This window comes from Phoenix dactylifera, chromosome 11, assembly GCF_009389715.1.
Source record: "Phoenix dactylifera cultivar Barhee BC4 chromosome 11, palm_55x_up_171113_PBpolish2nd_filt_p, whole genome shotgun sequence".
Taxonomy (NCBI): Eukaryota; Viridiplantae; Streptophyta; class Magnoliopsida; order Arecales; family Arecaceae; genus Phoenix; species Phoenix dactylifera.
Genome location: NC_052402.1, coordinates 24,304,618 through 24,319,024, shown reverse-complemented (window position 1 = coordinate 24,319,024; position 14,407 = coordinate 24,304,618). Strand labels below are relative to the sequence as shown.

At 58.0% G+C, this 14,407-nt stretch overlaps 2 non-coding genes across 2 annotated transcripts; both read left to right on the top strand.

Moving 5' to 3' along the window:
• Positions 1 to 1,945: 1,945 nt before the first annotated feature.
• Positions 1,946 to 2,030, top strand: LOC113461951. Its single transcript, XR_003384205.1, has one exon. It is a non-coding gene; the product is annotated as a small nucleolar RNA snoR114 (small nucleolar RNA).
• A 165-nt stretch (positions 2,031 to 2,195) lies between these two features.
• LOC120112623 lies at positions 2,196 to 2,281 on the top strand. Its single transcript, XR_005514196.1, has one exon. It is a non-coding gene; the product is annotated as a small nucleolar RNA snoR114 (small nucleolar RNA).
• Positions 2,282 to 14,407: the final 12,126 nt, after the last annotated feature.

Below are 14,407 nucleotides of genomic sequence, written 5' to 3'. Positions count from 1 at the left end.
TCAAAGAAGGATTAAAAGTTGCATAAAAAAAAAGTAGAAATTAACTTGAACCTGGAACAAGGATTGCATGAAAATAAATGTACTGATTGCATAAAAAGGATAATTACAAAAGAAATAAAATAAAGTTTGGAAGCCTAGTGCTTCCTCCTTCTACAAAATAAAACATAAAAACCAAAAAAGAAAAATAAGAAAACTCCCCTTTCTTCCTTCCCTAATTTTTTATTCTTTCTTTTCAACCCGAAACAGAGCCATGCTCTGTTTCTTTTTTTCTTTTTCTCACAAACAGGGCCTTCCCCTGTTTCTTGGCCTCAACCGAGAGCCCCCCTTGGACCCGCTGGCCACTCGCCGAGAGCTCATCGCCTTCCTAGCTCCCACCCTCCTCTTTCTCCCCTCTCATTCTCCCCTTTTTATAGATCACCCGAGCATGGAACGGGTGCGAGATCTCGGGAGGATTTTTGAAATGGGGAAAGAAGAGGACGGCCGCTTGATCACAGCATGCTTGATGGGCGCGGGATTGCTGGAATCGGGGAGGAGGGTCGTCCGGGATGCGGAAGGATGAATGCGAGACACACGTGGATGGCCAGAGGAGGCTGGGACGGGCTGGATCTCTGCATGCATCACGGGAGACTTGATCACGGAGGAGACGCTGATCCGGAAACTAGGAATGCGCTGAAGAGGAAGGAGCTGATCACGGGATGTTCACCGCGTGAAGAACGCGGGCTGAGGAGGAGCTGGGGTGAATCGCGGAGGAGGAGGGATGCTGGGGTGCTCTTCCCTTCTTTGGGTGCCGGCTGGGACGTTCATGGCATGGAAGAGCTGGGATTTTGATCGCGTAAGGAAGGAGACGCGGAAGAGACGCTGGGATGGAGCTGTGATCACGGTTGGCATGCGGTTGAGAGGCTGGAGACGCGTTGGGGACGAGCTGGCCGCGATGTGTGATATGCTGATTTGGGAAGGAGCTTCATACGGACGCCTGGGATGGATGTAGAAGAAGCGGTGGTTCCAGACGATGGCTGGATGCGGGATCACTTGGAGCTTCGTGGACGCCGGATTGGAAGCGAGATCACGACTCAAAATGGACATGGGAGGCTGAAGGGCACTGCGGGATACTCGGACGCAGGATCCGGGCAGCTCGGACGCGGCTGGAACGGGCGAAAGAGGCTGCTGGGAGGAAGAAGAACAGTGATCAGAAAAGAACATTTCCGAAACACTGTTCATATGAACAGTGTTTTTATGAACAGTGTTTTACGTAACACTATTCATATGAACAGTGATTTTACGTAACACTGTTTATATGAACAGTGATTTTAGCTAGAAATTTTGGAAATAAATAGTAATTTCAGCTTTTGTTCATGGGATTGGAGGTTGAAGATGAAGATGCCCATTTGGAAGGTGCATGCGTGGTGGGGATGCGCTGAGACGCGGACGGCCTGGCATAATCAAGTTGGTGCTGTAAGGGTGGACTAGGAGCTGGAGACCCGTCTGAGCTGATCGCGAGATCCTTGGGACATTGCTAATGGCGTGGAGGATTAGGACGCGTTGGAATGCTGGCTTGACCCGAGCTTGGGCTGCCGGGCATTGGGCTCAAACCCAATGTTATTGGGTCTTTTGGATTATTTGTACTCAAACACAAATACAACATTAATTAGTTAATTTTATTATTAATTATTAATTATAATGCTAATTAAAATGGTCTGACCATTGCACTTTTGTGCTCTCATCAATATTCATGTAAAACTCGATATTCAGGAGGGTATTCATGCGCACAAAAAAAAAAAAACTTTCTTGTTTTTGTCCATGGAAGAGGATTCGTTTTAAATAGGTTTTAGATATTTTCAGCATACAAATTTCGTCATCCGGTCGCGGCGTAGTTGGTCCCACCTCTTCTTAAAAGTCATCCTAAGGTCGGGTGTTCGATCCTCTCTCACCCCATTAGTGGAAAAAAGAGCAATGAGGACGACAGCGCATCCAGTGATGCCGGGAGCATCACGACCGTCTGACTATCGGATGACCTCAGCACCCCTGAGCTCTTTCTTTTTTGGTCCCTTGGAAGAGGATTTGTTTTAAATAGGTTTTAAATATTTTTAGTATACTAATTCCATCATCTGGTTGTGCCGCAGTTTGTCTCGTATCCTCTTAAGAGTTGATCCTGAGGTCGAGCGTTCGATCCTCTCCCGCAACAACAGTGGAAAAAAGAGCAATAAGGAGAATGGCGCTTCCTGTGATGCCGGGGTGCATCACAACCTTCTGATTATCAGATGACCTCAGCGCTCCTGAGCTCTTTCTTTTCTTAGATTTTTTTTTATGGATATGCTTCTAAATATCGAATTTTGCATGAGTATCCTTCTAAAATTGATATGTGCATGTGTACTCTCGTAAAACTTTGTTATTGTACAAATGCTCCTAATATATCGGTTGTTCTAACAGTGTTAAGAAAATTTTTATTTATATTAATTAAAAAAATAAAAATTTAAAATTATGCTATTATTCCTGTCTTCTTCTCCTGCTATCGAGATAGCAATATATTTGCATGTCTACCCATTAAGGATATTTTAGTCATTTTAATTTTAAATCGTTAATTTTTTAGCATCGTTAGATTGCATGGTTATTGTTGCTGGTGGTCCAAACCGAGAACGATTGGCACAGCGGTGTGAACGTGGTTCCCTTTGAGTTGCTTTGGTTGCGCTCCGCCCTCCGCCGTGAAACCTGCAAGCAAGCCTCGCACCACCACCGGGGTAGTGGGGGCCCTCCGACGATCAAGTCAGAGGAGATCGAAGGAGAAGGAGAAGGAGAAGGTAGCAGGTGAGATGATACTCTGGAAGATATATCTTACCCTCCCCCTTCCCCCCCAGCCTCATATATATCAGGCTGGGGGGTTTTTCCGGGGATTCGTCATCGTGTGGCACGATGGGGCTGCCACTGACATGGCCGTTACAGGGCGTCGTGGGGCAGCGCTGGGTACAGCCATGGCAGGGCATAGTGGAGCTCCGCTTTGTACGGCTGTTACAGGGGATCGTGGGGCAGCGCCGGATACGGCCGTTGCAGGGAGTAGTGGAGCAGGGGGCCGCGGCGTGCCTCAGAGGAACAGTCTGTTGTTGTCGAGAGATTGCCGACTCGGGGTCGGATTGCTGGATCAAGGGGCAGCCGACTCGGGGTCGGGCTGCGGAGCCGAAGATATCCGACCCGAGGTCGGATTGCTGGATCAAGGGGCAGCCGACTCGGGGTCGGGCTGCGGAGCCGAAGATATCCGACCCGAGGTCGGATTGCTGGATCAAGGGGCAGCCGACTCGGGGTCGGGCTGCAGAGCCGAAGATATCCGACCCGAGGTCGGATTGCTGGATCAAGGGGCAGCCGACTCGGGGTCGGGCTGCGGAGCCGAAGATATCCGACCCGAGGTCGGATTGCTGGATCAAGGGGCAGCCGTAGTCTTCCTGGGCGCGCGTGCCGGTCACGTGGGGCATGGTGGCTAAGTTCCCCCGTAACAGTAGCCCCCCACTCCCGAGCCTGGAACCAGGAGGGGAACGGGTGAAGGGAGTGATGCTTCGAGATTGCCGCCATCCCTCGGAAAGGCGCGCGCGCTCCGAGCTTCCCGCCTTCTTTATGGCGTATGGCAGTTGTCGCTGATCTGGCGGTCTGCGGATTTCGGCGGACATCCTTCCTTAATGGCGTCGATTCGCCTTTGGGGCGTGAACAAACTTTCGGCAGCCAGGCGTCCTCTGGCGTCACCGAGGCGTCACCCGCCTTTCCGCCTATTTAATCGGGGGCCCTCCCCCGTCCGCCTTTCTCTTCACAGGCATCTTCAAGTTTCTCCCTTGTGCCGCTGCCATTGCCGCCGAACTGTTCGTTCGCTCCTCCTTTGACGCTCTCGGAGCCGTTCTTCCTTTCTTTCCGGTGAGTTGCCCCACTCTTCAATTTAGGGCTCTCCGTACTTTTTCCTTTCGTGTTAGTGTACTCCAGTCGTTCCGGTGCCTTCCCCCCTCTTGACCCCGTCCTGACCGTAGGTTCACTGGCCATTAGGGATGGACGAAGTAAGGGCGGACCGCATTCAGTCGGAGCTGGTCCCTGAAGACCTAGATAGGTTCGTGGCCCGGTACCACCTTCCCGAAGCCTGCAACATTACGCTCCCGGGGCCTGAGGAGAGGATGTCCCATCCTCCTCCAGGGAAGGTCGCCATCAATGAGGACATCCTTCGGGCTGGGTTCCGCTTTCCCCCCTCGGACTTAGTCGTGCAGGTGCTTCGGGGTTTAAGAGTGGCGCCGACGCAACTGGTGCCGAACTCATGGCGCACCCTGACGGCCTTCCAGGTTCTCTGCCGCATGCACGAGGTTCCCGCCACCCTGAATGTCTTTTGGGAATGCTACGGCCTGAATGGCCACCCCCGGGACAGAGGGTGGTGGTGCTTCGCGGCGCGGCGAGGGTGCGGCCTCGTCAAGGATGCTCCTTCCTCCATTCACGGCTGGAAGGAGCGTTTCTTTTTCATTGACGTAGATCCCTCTTGGGGAATCGGGACAACCTGGGAGACGCCGATGAAGTCTCCGATCGGCTTATCGAGGTTGTCGAGGGAGGAGTCCGATGGCGTTGCCGTCTTGAGGGGGCTGGTTGCCGAGGGCCGGCTTCCCCCGGTGGCCCGCCTTATTTCTGAGGATGCCTTGGTGAACGTCGGTCTGAGCTCGGTCCCCACCGACCGTGAGCCCGCCACCACTTCTTTTTTAGCTCTTTTCTCCTCTTTCGTTTCTTCTTTCCATCTTTCTCAGTCTCCGACCATCTCGTCCTTTTTGCAGAAATCGACGACGTCATGCGGTCGGACAAGGCGATGGCTGTCAGTAGGGCGTCCCTACTGGAAGCGGTCCGGAGGAAGAAACGGACTCCTCCGAGCGGGGTCCCACCGGCGAAGAAGTCCCGCCAGCAGGTGACTCCGACGCCGACAGACGGGTCCGGACCCACCGATCAGGGGGACGCCGCGGGCTCGGACCGACAGTTGACGCCGTATCAGCCCTCCGGTGATGAGACTACCGCTTTTCCGGAGGCGTCACCCGAGCGCGCCCGAGACGGCCGGGTCGGACGCGATCGGTCCCCAGCCCGGCCTTCGACTCGGTCGGCTTCGGATGATACGAGAAGGAGCGCGCCGAGGCCCCGGCCGAGCGGGACCCTGTCGATTTCTGGAGCGGCCCCCGCCCCGAGCGCGGTCAGCATGACTCTCCCCCAAGCAATGGGTAAGGGTAAGGCCGCAGAACCACCGTCCGGCTCCGGGGCGAAGTCGGGGTCAGCCTTCACTTTCGCCGGCGCCCGAAACCTCATCGAGACGGTGCTGCTGGAGAGTGACCGTAGGCGGGTCCGACAGATGGGGATCCCTGACGTCGGAGCTGCCAGCTGCGTCTGTCTCATGTCGGTGAGTGTTCTTCTGGCCGCTTTCGTCATTTATAGGCTCTATTGATCCCCGCCTGACGCCCTCATTTTTCCTATCTCTTAGCTCGCCCAGTACATGATCCGTCTGGAGGAGAGCCACGAGGAACAGGCGAGGCTTCTGGCGAGGGCCGAGAGCCGACTGAAAGCTGTAGAGGAGGGAGGCCAGGCTGCGGCGGGGAGGACGACCAGGGACCTCGAGACGAGGCTCCAGGTGGCCGAAGAGCGGGTACTCGGCTTCGCCGCCCTCGAGAGGCAACTGTTGGAGACTCAGGAGCAACTCAAGGTTGCCTCGGGTCTCGAAGGCGAGATCAGGAAGGCGGAGGAGCGGGCCGAAGAGCAGTCCCGGAAGGCTGCCGACTTCCGGGAGAGGTGGGAGAAGGCCCAGCAGTCAGCCGACAACGCCCGCAACCGAGCCCGATCTCTTGAAGCCAAGCTGGCCGAATTGGAATCGGCCTTGGAGGAGTCCCGCGCGAGCAACCAGGAGCTTCATTCGCGCCTGGAGGAGGCTGAGGCTGCTCGCGTTGCTGCCGCGGCGAAGCACATGGAGGCTCGGGCCGATCTGCTGAGGGTCTCCTCCGAGGCGGACGACCGGATTGTGGCGAAGGTCATGGAAGCGAAAGCTCAGATTACGGAGCGAGCGGAGGCGGCGCTGGCCGAGAAGAGCGCGAAAATCGGGCGTCAGGCGGTACATGCCTATCGTCAGTCCGCCGAGTTCATCCGTGACATGTCGGACGCGGGGTCCGACTCCTTTGTCTTAGGCTTCGATGAAGGCCTGGCGAGGGTGTCCGCTAGATACCCCGAAATTGACCTGAGTGGGGTCTCCCTCCTCGACTCCCCTTCGATGCCATTGCCTGCTGATTCTCCAACTGTCTCCCTACCCCTTGCGGGTGTGCTCGCCGTTCCCGACCCAGGGGTTCCTCCAAGCTGACCCTCTGTACTTTTCTTTGTTTTTTTCTTTGTATGTTGGCGTTTTGCCATGTTGTATGGGTCTCGGCCCTGGTGCAACGAAAGTTAATGCAAACAGAGTGTTTCCTCATTTCACTTTCATCCTTCCTCTTTTTAACTCTCGGTAGCGCCTCGCCGACTCCTGACTCTTGAAGTTCCTCCGGCGCTAGGCCAGGCATCCGAGGGTTAGGCCTCAGGAAATTCATCCGGCGCTAGGCCAGGCATCCGAGGGTTAGGCCTCAGGAAATTCTTCCGGCGCTAGGCCAGGCATCCGAGGGTTAGGCCTCAGAAAATTCTTTCGGCGCTAGGCCAGGCATCCGAGGGTTAGGCCTTAGGAAATTCATCCGGCGCTAGGCCAGGCATCCGAGGGTTAGGCCTCAGGAAATTCTTCCGGCGCTAGGCCAGGCATCCGAGGGTTAGGCCTCAGAAAATTCTTCCGGCGCTAGGCCAGGCATCCGAGGGTTAGGCCTCAGGAAATTCATCCGGCGCTAGGCCAGGCATCCGAGAATTAGGCCTCAGGAAATTCTTCCGGCACTAGGCCAGGCATCCGAGGATTAGGCCTCAGGAAATTCTTCCGGCGCTAGGCCAGGCATCCGAGGGTTAGGCCTCAGGAAATTCATCCGGCGCTAGGCCAGGCATCCGAGGGTTAGGCCTCAGGAAATTCTTCCGGCGCTAGGCCAGGCATCCGAGGGTTAGGCCTCAGAAAATTCATCCGGCGCTAGGCCAGGCATCCGAGGATTAGGCCTCAGAAAATTCTTCCGGCGCTAGGCCAGGCATCCGAGGGTTAGGCCTCAGAAAATTCCGCTCGTTGGTCGGCCAAGGCTGGCGCAAGCCGAGGCGACCGGTCGGGGCTTCAGGCTAGTCTGCCCCCGGGATGGTCATCGGGTTAGCATGGCATCCGAGGGCCGAGCCTCGGGGAATTTCGCTCATTGGTCGGCCAAGGCTGGCGCAAGCCGAGGCGACCGGTCGGGGCTTCAGGCTAGTCTGCTTCCGGGATGATCATTGGGTTAGCCTGGCATCCGAGGGCCGAGCCTCGGGAAATTCCGCTCGTTGGTCGGCCAAGGCTGGCGCAAGCCGAGGCGACCGGTCGGGGCTTCAGGCTAGTCTGCTCCCGGGATGATCATCGGGTTAGCCTGGCATCCGAGGGCCGAGTCTCGGGAAATTCCGCTCGTTGGTCGGCCAAGGCTGGCGCAAGCCGAGGTGACCGATCGGGGCTTCAGGCTAGTCTGCTCCCGGGATGATCATCGGGTTAGCCTGGCATCCGAGGGCCGAGCCTCGGGAAATTCCGCTCGTTGGTCGGCCAAGGCTGGCGCAAGCCGAGGTGACCGGTCGGGGCTTCAGGCTAGTCTGCTCCCGGGATGATCATCGGGTTAGCCTGGCATCCGAGGGCCGAGCCTCGGAAAATTTCGCTCGTTGGTCGGCCAAGGCTGGCGCAAGCCGAGGCGACCGGTCGGGGCTTCAGGCTAGTCTGCTCTCGGGATGATCATCGGGTTAGCCTGGCATCCGAGGGCTGAGCCTCGGGAAATTCCGCTCGTTGGTCGGCCAAGGCTGGCGCAAGCCGAGGCGACCGGTCGGGGCTTCAGGCTAGTCTGCTCCCGGGATGATCATCGGGTTAGCCTGGCATCCGAGGGCCGAGCCTCGGGAAATTCCGCTCGTTGGTCGGCCAAGGCTGGCGCAAGCCGAGGTGACCGGTCGGGGCTTCAGGCTAGTCTGCTCCCGGGATGATCATCGGGTTAGCCTGACATCCGAGGGCCGAGCCTCGGGAAATTCCGCTCGTTGGCCACGCGCCTGTCGCTTGCCGCTCGACGGGATTTCTCCGTGGCCAGCTACGATCGTGTTTCTCCTATTCTCCAAGTGTCGCCTGGGGAACACCAGAAGGGTATTAAATGCTAATTGAGGCGTTACCTGGGAAATCGGATCGCCAGTTGCTGCTTGCAAGGAGTGTCAGTTAAGCGGCCGCGATACGCGCGCTCTTCGAGGCGGATGCGGCCTGGGCGCGAGCGGAGATACGTGGGCCGTGGGATACACACCGCCCGGAGTGTCCTGCATGAAGAATGCAATTAAGGAGAACGACGCTTAGGAGATCGTGGGAGGATACGCCTCAAGAGCTGGAACGGCTCCGGATTCGGTGCGCCCGCCTTTATTGGAGCCACCCGCATCGGAACGACCGGGGGGCCACAGTTTGGCTATAAATATAAGTGCAGGTGCGGTGGAGCCTCCCAAGCCGGAGCTATTCGGGTTGCCATGGATCGTGGACCTCCTCTCCGGCGTGTGGCTGGGAAACCCCTGCCGGAGGAACGGGAGGCGCGCCCCTCGCGACTTCCGCCAACTAGCCGTTTCATCTGGGATCAACAAGGAGGTTCTCCCCGGCGGAACTCCGCTCTAGGCGTTTCATCCGGGATCACATCCCCCCTCCTTTCAGCCCCGCCTCCCGATTGAGCTCTGCGCCAGACGCTTCATCCGGGATCGCGCCTCCTCGCGCTCTTCTCCCTTGTATTCCTTCCCTCCCCTTCTCCTGGGGAGGACCGGAATATCCCTTGGAGGTGGCGTTCCTCTGGAGGCAGCGGGAACTTCTTCTGCGGCGGCTCCTTATCTTTTTCGTGAGGCGTCGATGGCGCCTCCGGGGGGAAGCACCCACGCCCGGTGGGATTGCAGCTGCTTCGGATGGAGGGTTCGGGATCCCAGATCTTCAGCTCCACGGAGTCTCCACCTCTTCCTTGTTTTCTTTACTCCCCAATTCCCCTCTGGGAATTCTTTGTAATCACACGAACACACCGTTGTAACCAGGAATTATTGAAATAAAAAGAATTGTACATTTTTCGAACTGTCTTCCTGGCTTTGTCGTTCTACTGGTAATACGCCCGCAGGTTAGCGGAATTCCAGCTCCTCGGAATTTCTCGACCATCTAGGGCCTCCAACTGGTAGGAGCCAGGTCGGTTTACCCAGCGAACCCTATACGGGCCTTCCCAATTTGGCGCCAGCTTCCCACCTTCCGCGGGTTGAGATGCTTTGGCTCGCCTTAGCACCAGATCTCCGATTCTGAAAAGTTTCGGTCGGACCTTGGAGTTATAATATCGGGCCACCCTCCGCTGATACATCGCCATCCGAACCTGCGCCATTTCTCTTGCTTCTTCCAAGAGGTCCAGGTTCCCTCGGAGTTGCTCCGAATTGGCCTCGGGTCGGTGCGCGGCCACCCGGGGCGAGGGGAGTCCGAGCTCCACGGGAACAACCGCTTCCGTGCCATAGGTTAGGCTGAAAGGTGTCTCCCCGGTAGGGGTCCGATGCGTGGTCCGATACGCCCAAAGGACATTCTCGAGTTCTTCGACCCAAGCTTGCCCCGTCCGACCGATTCACGCCTTAATTCCTTGGAGGATTGTCCGATTTGTGACCTCGGCCTCACCGTTGGTTTGGGGATGCGACACAGATGTGAACCGATGCTCGATCCCGAACTCCTCGCAGAAATCACGGAAATGCTTGTTGTCGAACTGTCGACCATTATCCGAGATGAGGACTCGGGGTACCCCAAATCGGACAATGATGTTTTTCTTCACGAACTTTCGGACTTGCGCCTCCGTGATAGTGGCCAGCGGCTCTGCCTCCACCCACTTGGTGAAGTAGTCGATTGCAACAATCAAGAATTTTCGCTGGGCTGAAGCGACGGGGAATGGTCCGAGGATATCCATTCCCCACTGTGCGAAGGGCCAGGGTGCGGTGATTGGTGCCAAGGGGACAGAAGGGACTCTCTGGATGTTGGCGTGGCGCTGGCAGGCGTCGCATTTCCGTACATGATCCTTTGAGTCCTCCAACAAGGTAGGCCAATAATAGCCTTGCCTCATGATCTTGTGCGCCAAGGACCTAGCCCCCAAGTGCGATCCGCAAACGCCCTCGTAGACTTCGCCGAGGACGTAGGCCGCCTCCGAGGGGCGGAGGCACCTTAAGAGGGGGGCGGTAAACGAGGTCCGATACAGCCTCCCTTTATAGAGTACGTAGTGGGCGGACTTCTTGACAAGTCGCCGAGCTTGATCTTCGTCTTCAGGGAGGATCCCTTCGGCGAGGTAGGCGACGAGCGGGTCCATCCAAGACGGCTCCGGATCAATCGCCATCACCGCTCCAGCCTCGCCGATGCTCGGGGCCTCCAGGGTCTCCAGGTAGATTGCCCTCGACAAGTTGTGCGCCTCTGCGCTCACCAAGTGGGACAACCTGTCGGCCCTAGCATTTTCGCTTCTGGGGACCTGCTGGATGTCGACACTGCCGAGATCGAGAATGAGTGCTTGCACCTTCCGGACGTAGTTCTGCATGGTCGGGCTCCGGGCCTCGAACTCCCCACGGACCTGCCCGACCACCAGCTGGGAGTCGGTGAAGACCTTCAAACGCCGGATGCCGAGCTCCCTGGTGAGTTTGAGTCCCGTGACTAGGGCCTCGTACTCCGCCTCGTTGTTGGTTACTGGAAATCCAAATCTCAAGGCATACTCGGCTATCACTCCATCAGGACTGGTAAGGACCAGCCCGGCTCCTCCACCCTCGGGGTTCGACGACCCATCGATGTGAAGCGTCCAGGTCGGGAGGTCGAGGCTGGGCGTTTCCGGCGGTCTAGGTTCCGCCTCCTGCACCGTGCACTCAGCGAGAAAATCCGCGAGCACCTGGGCCTTGATGGCGGGTCGAGGCTGGTAGCGGGTGTCGAACTCACCGAGTTCTATTGCCCACTTCACCAGCCGTCCCGCATTCTCGGGGTTGCTGAGGATCTGTCGTAGTGGTTGATCAGTTAAGAGGGTGACAGAATGGGCCTGGAAATAGGGGCGGAGTCTCCTGGTCGCGGTCAGCAGCGCGAAGGCGATCTTCTCAGCCTTCGTATACCGCGTCTCGGCATCCCGTAGGACCCGGCTGATGTAGTACACGGGCTTCTGGAGCTTTGCCTCTTCCCGAACCAGCACCGCACTGACCGCGGTTGGGGAGACCGCCAGATAGAGGTAGAGCATCTCCCCTTCTTGCGGCTTGGACAGTAGGGGAGGAGACGCCAGGTATTCCTTGAGCTGGTCGAATGCTGCTTGACATTCGGCCGTCCAGAGGAAGTCTTTCGGGCGTTTTAACACCTTGAAGAATGGTTGGCAGCGTTCGGCCGATTTTGCCACAAATCGTCCAAGCGCGGCGACCCTTCCAGCGAGCTCCTGAACCTCCTTTACTTTGGTCGGAGGGGACATACCTTGGATGGCCTTGATTTTGTCCGGGTTGGCTTCGATACCCCGCTGGTTGACAATGAAACCGAGGAACCTCCCGGCCGAAGCGCCGAAGGCGCACTTCGCTGGGTTCAGCTTCATGCAAAACTTCCGCAAGGTGGTGAAAGTCTCCTCCAAATCCGCGATGTGCTGGTCTGCATGGCGGCTCTTCACCAGCATATCGTCCACGTACACCTCCATGTTCCGGCCGATTTGCTCTTTGAAGATTTTGTTGACGAGGCGCTGGTAAGTGGCGCCAGCATTCTTCAGACCGAAGGGCATTACCTTGTAGCAGTACAGCCCCCGGTCTGTTATAAAGGCAGTTTTCTCCTCGTCCTGTGGGGCCATCATTATCTGGTTGTAACCGGAGAAGGCGTCCATGAAAGACAGCAGCTGATATCCGGAAGTCGCGTCGACCAGTTGGTCTATTCGCGGAAGTGGAAAGCTATCCTTAGGGCACGCCTTGTTCAGGTCGGTATAGTCGACGCACATCCTCCACTTCCCGCTCGCCTTCCGGACAAGTACAACATTTGCCAGCCACTCGGGGTAGCTTACCTCCCTTATGAATCCTGCCTCCAAGAGCTTGTCTACCTCCTGGTCGACCACCCGGATCCGATCCGGGGCACAGTGTCTCTTCTTCTGCTTTATTGGTCGGTGGGTCGGGTCGACGTTGAGGGCGTGAGAAATGACCTCCGGGTCGATCCCAGGTACATCGGCCGCCGACCAGGCAAATACATCGGTATTGGCTCGGAGGAATTCCACCAACCGGGCCCGAGCTCCCGGATCGAGATTGGCGCCGACCCGGACCGCCCGGTCGGGGCGGCCTTCCTCGAGGGGGACTTCGACCACACCCTCGGCCGGCTCCCCCTGCCGCAAGGCCACCTCGTCTCTGGCATCAAGGGACTCGACGCTTAGGGCTTCCACGGGCTTCTTCCCTTTGAGGGTTGCTAGAAAACATTGCCATGCGGTCGGTTGGTCACCTCGGACCTCTCCGATCCCGACCGCCGTGGGGAACCGCATGAGCAAGTGGTACGTGGAGACCACCGCGCGAAGGGCGTTCAGCCCGGGTCGCCCGAGGATAGCGTTGTAGGCCGAGGGAACACGGACGACCAAGAACCCGAGTCGCACCGTGGCTTCTGCAGGTGCGACGCCCGCAGTCACAGGCAGCTCAACGACACCTTCCGCCGGGACAGCGTCACCGGTGAATCCTACGAGGGGGGTGGACATTTTGTGCAACAACTGTCTGGACAAGCTCATCTTTTGGAAGGCCTTGTAAAACAAAATATCAGCTAAGCTTCCACTATCCACAAGAACACGCCTTACATCATAGTTTGCCATAGTGAGGGAGATCACCATGGCGTCATCGTGGGGAGTCTGAACCCCCTTTACATCCTCATCAGAAAAGGTGATTACATTGCCGACCCTCTGCCTCTTTACGACGGCCGTCCCTGAGGCTTCCGTCGAGCCCCCTGCGTTCCTCACGGGCCGAGAGCAGCCCCCAGTGATAGTGTGGATCACGCCCGCAACGGGTCGATTCTGCTCCCGAGGCTCCGGAGAAGCCGGGTCGGCCGGACGCGGGTCTGCGGGGGGACGTCGGTCGCTCACATATCGACCGAGACGCCCCCGACGGATAAGAGCCTCGATCTCGTCCCGAAGCTGGAAGCAGTCCTCTGTGTCGTGGCCGTGGTCTCGGTGGTACTCACAGTACGCCCGGGAGGGCCTCTTTCCAGGGATCCTTCGTATCTGTCTCGGGGCCGGGAGGTCCTCCCGCCCCTTGATCTCCATAAGGATCTGGGCCCGGGGAGTTAGGAGAGGGGTGTACCGGTTGAAACGTCGGGGCGGAGAACGAGGGCGTGGGGCGCCGTGGTTCTTCGCCGGCGACGGGCTTCTGCGCCGACGCTGGGGCGTCGGGCTCCTCCTCTGGCGTGCCTCTTTCCGCCTTTTCTTCCCAAGCTTTGGAGGGATCTCGGCAGCCTCCTTGCTCCGGTGGGCGGCCGCCTCCTCGGCGTCCGCATACTGGTTCGCCCGGGACAACAGCTCTGGGAAGCTCCGCGGCAGGCATTTGTCCAGGGAGAAGGTGAGCCTGCCCTTCCGGAAGCCACGCTTCAGGGCTGAAAGAGCTACCTCCTGACTCAGGTTCCGGACCTCCAGCGTAGCCCTGTTGAAGCGGGTAAGATAATCCCGTAGGCTTTCTCCCTCGTTTTGCCGGACGTCAAAGAGGGAGTCGGAGACCAGTCGCCGCCGGCTACTGACGGCGAAATGAGTGATGAAGAGGCGAGTGAACTGGTCGAAAGACCGGATTGAGTCAGCCTCCAGCCCGGCGAACCACGCCCTCGCCGGGCCACGGAGGGTTGCCAGGAAGGCCTTGCAGAGAAGGGGATCTGATGCTCCGTGGAGGAGCATAAGGGTCCTGAAACTCTCGACGTGATCCCGCGGGTCTGCCGCCCCGTCATAGGGCTCGATCGCCGGCATTTTGAACCCCGGGGGATTCGGGGTCCGCAGGATCCTCGAGGCAAGCGCCGGCTGAGAGGAGATCTCTAAGTCGGCGAAGGAATCTTTGGAATGGCCCTTCAGGACCTGGAGTTGTCGGTGGAGATCGTCCACCCGCCGGTCCAGGGAGCGCGACCGGTGGGTGGGAGACAAGGAGCGGCGAGTGGGGGACCGACTGGAGCGCGGGTTCCTCGAGGACTGGGGGGTCTGGGAACGCGCCCGGGCCCGCCTCTCGTACCCCGCGCAGCTCCGATGGGAAGGTCCCGGCAGAATAGACCGTGCTCGAGAATCCTCCTCGCGCCGGCGCTCCTCCCCATGGGAGAGGAAGGAGCGCGGGTTGAGGAGGACAGGCG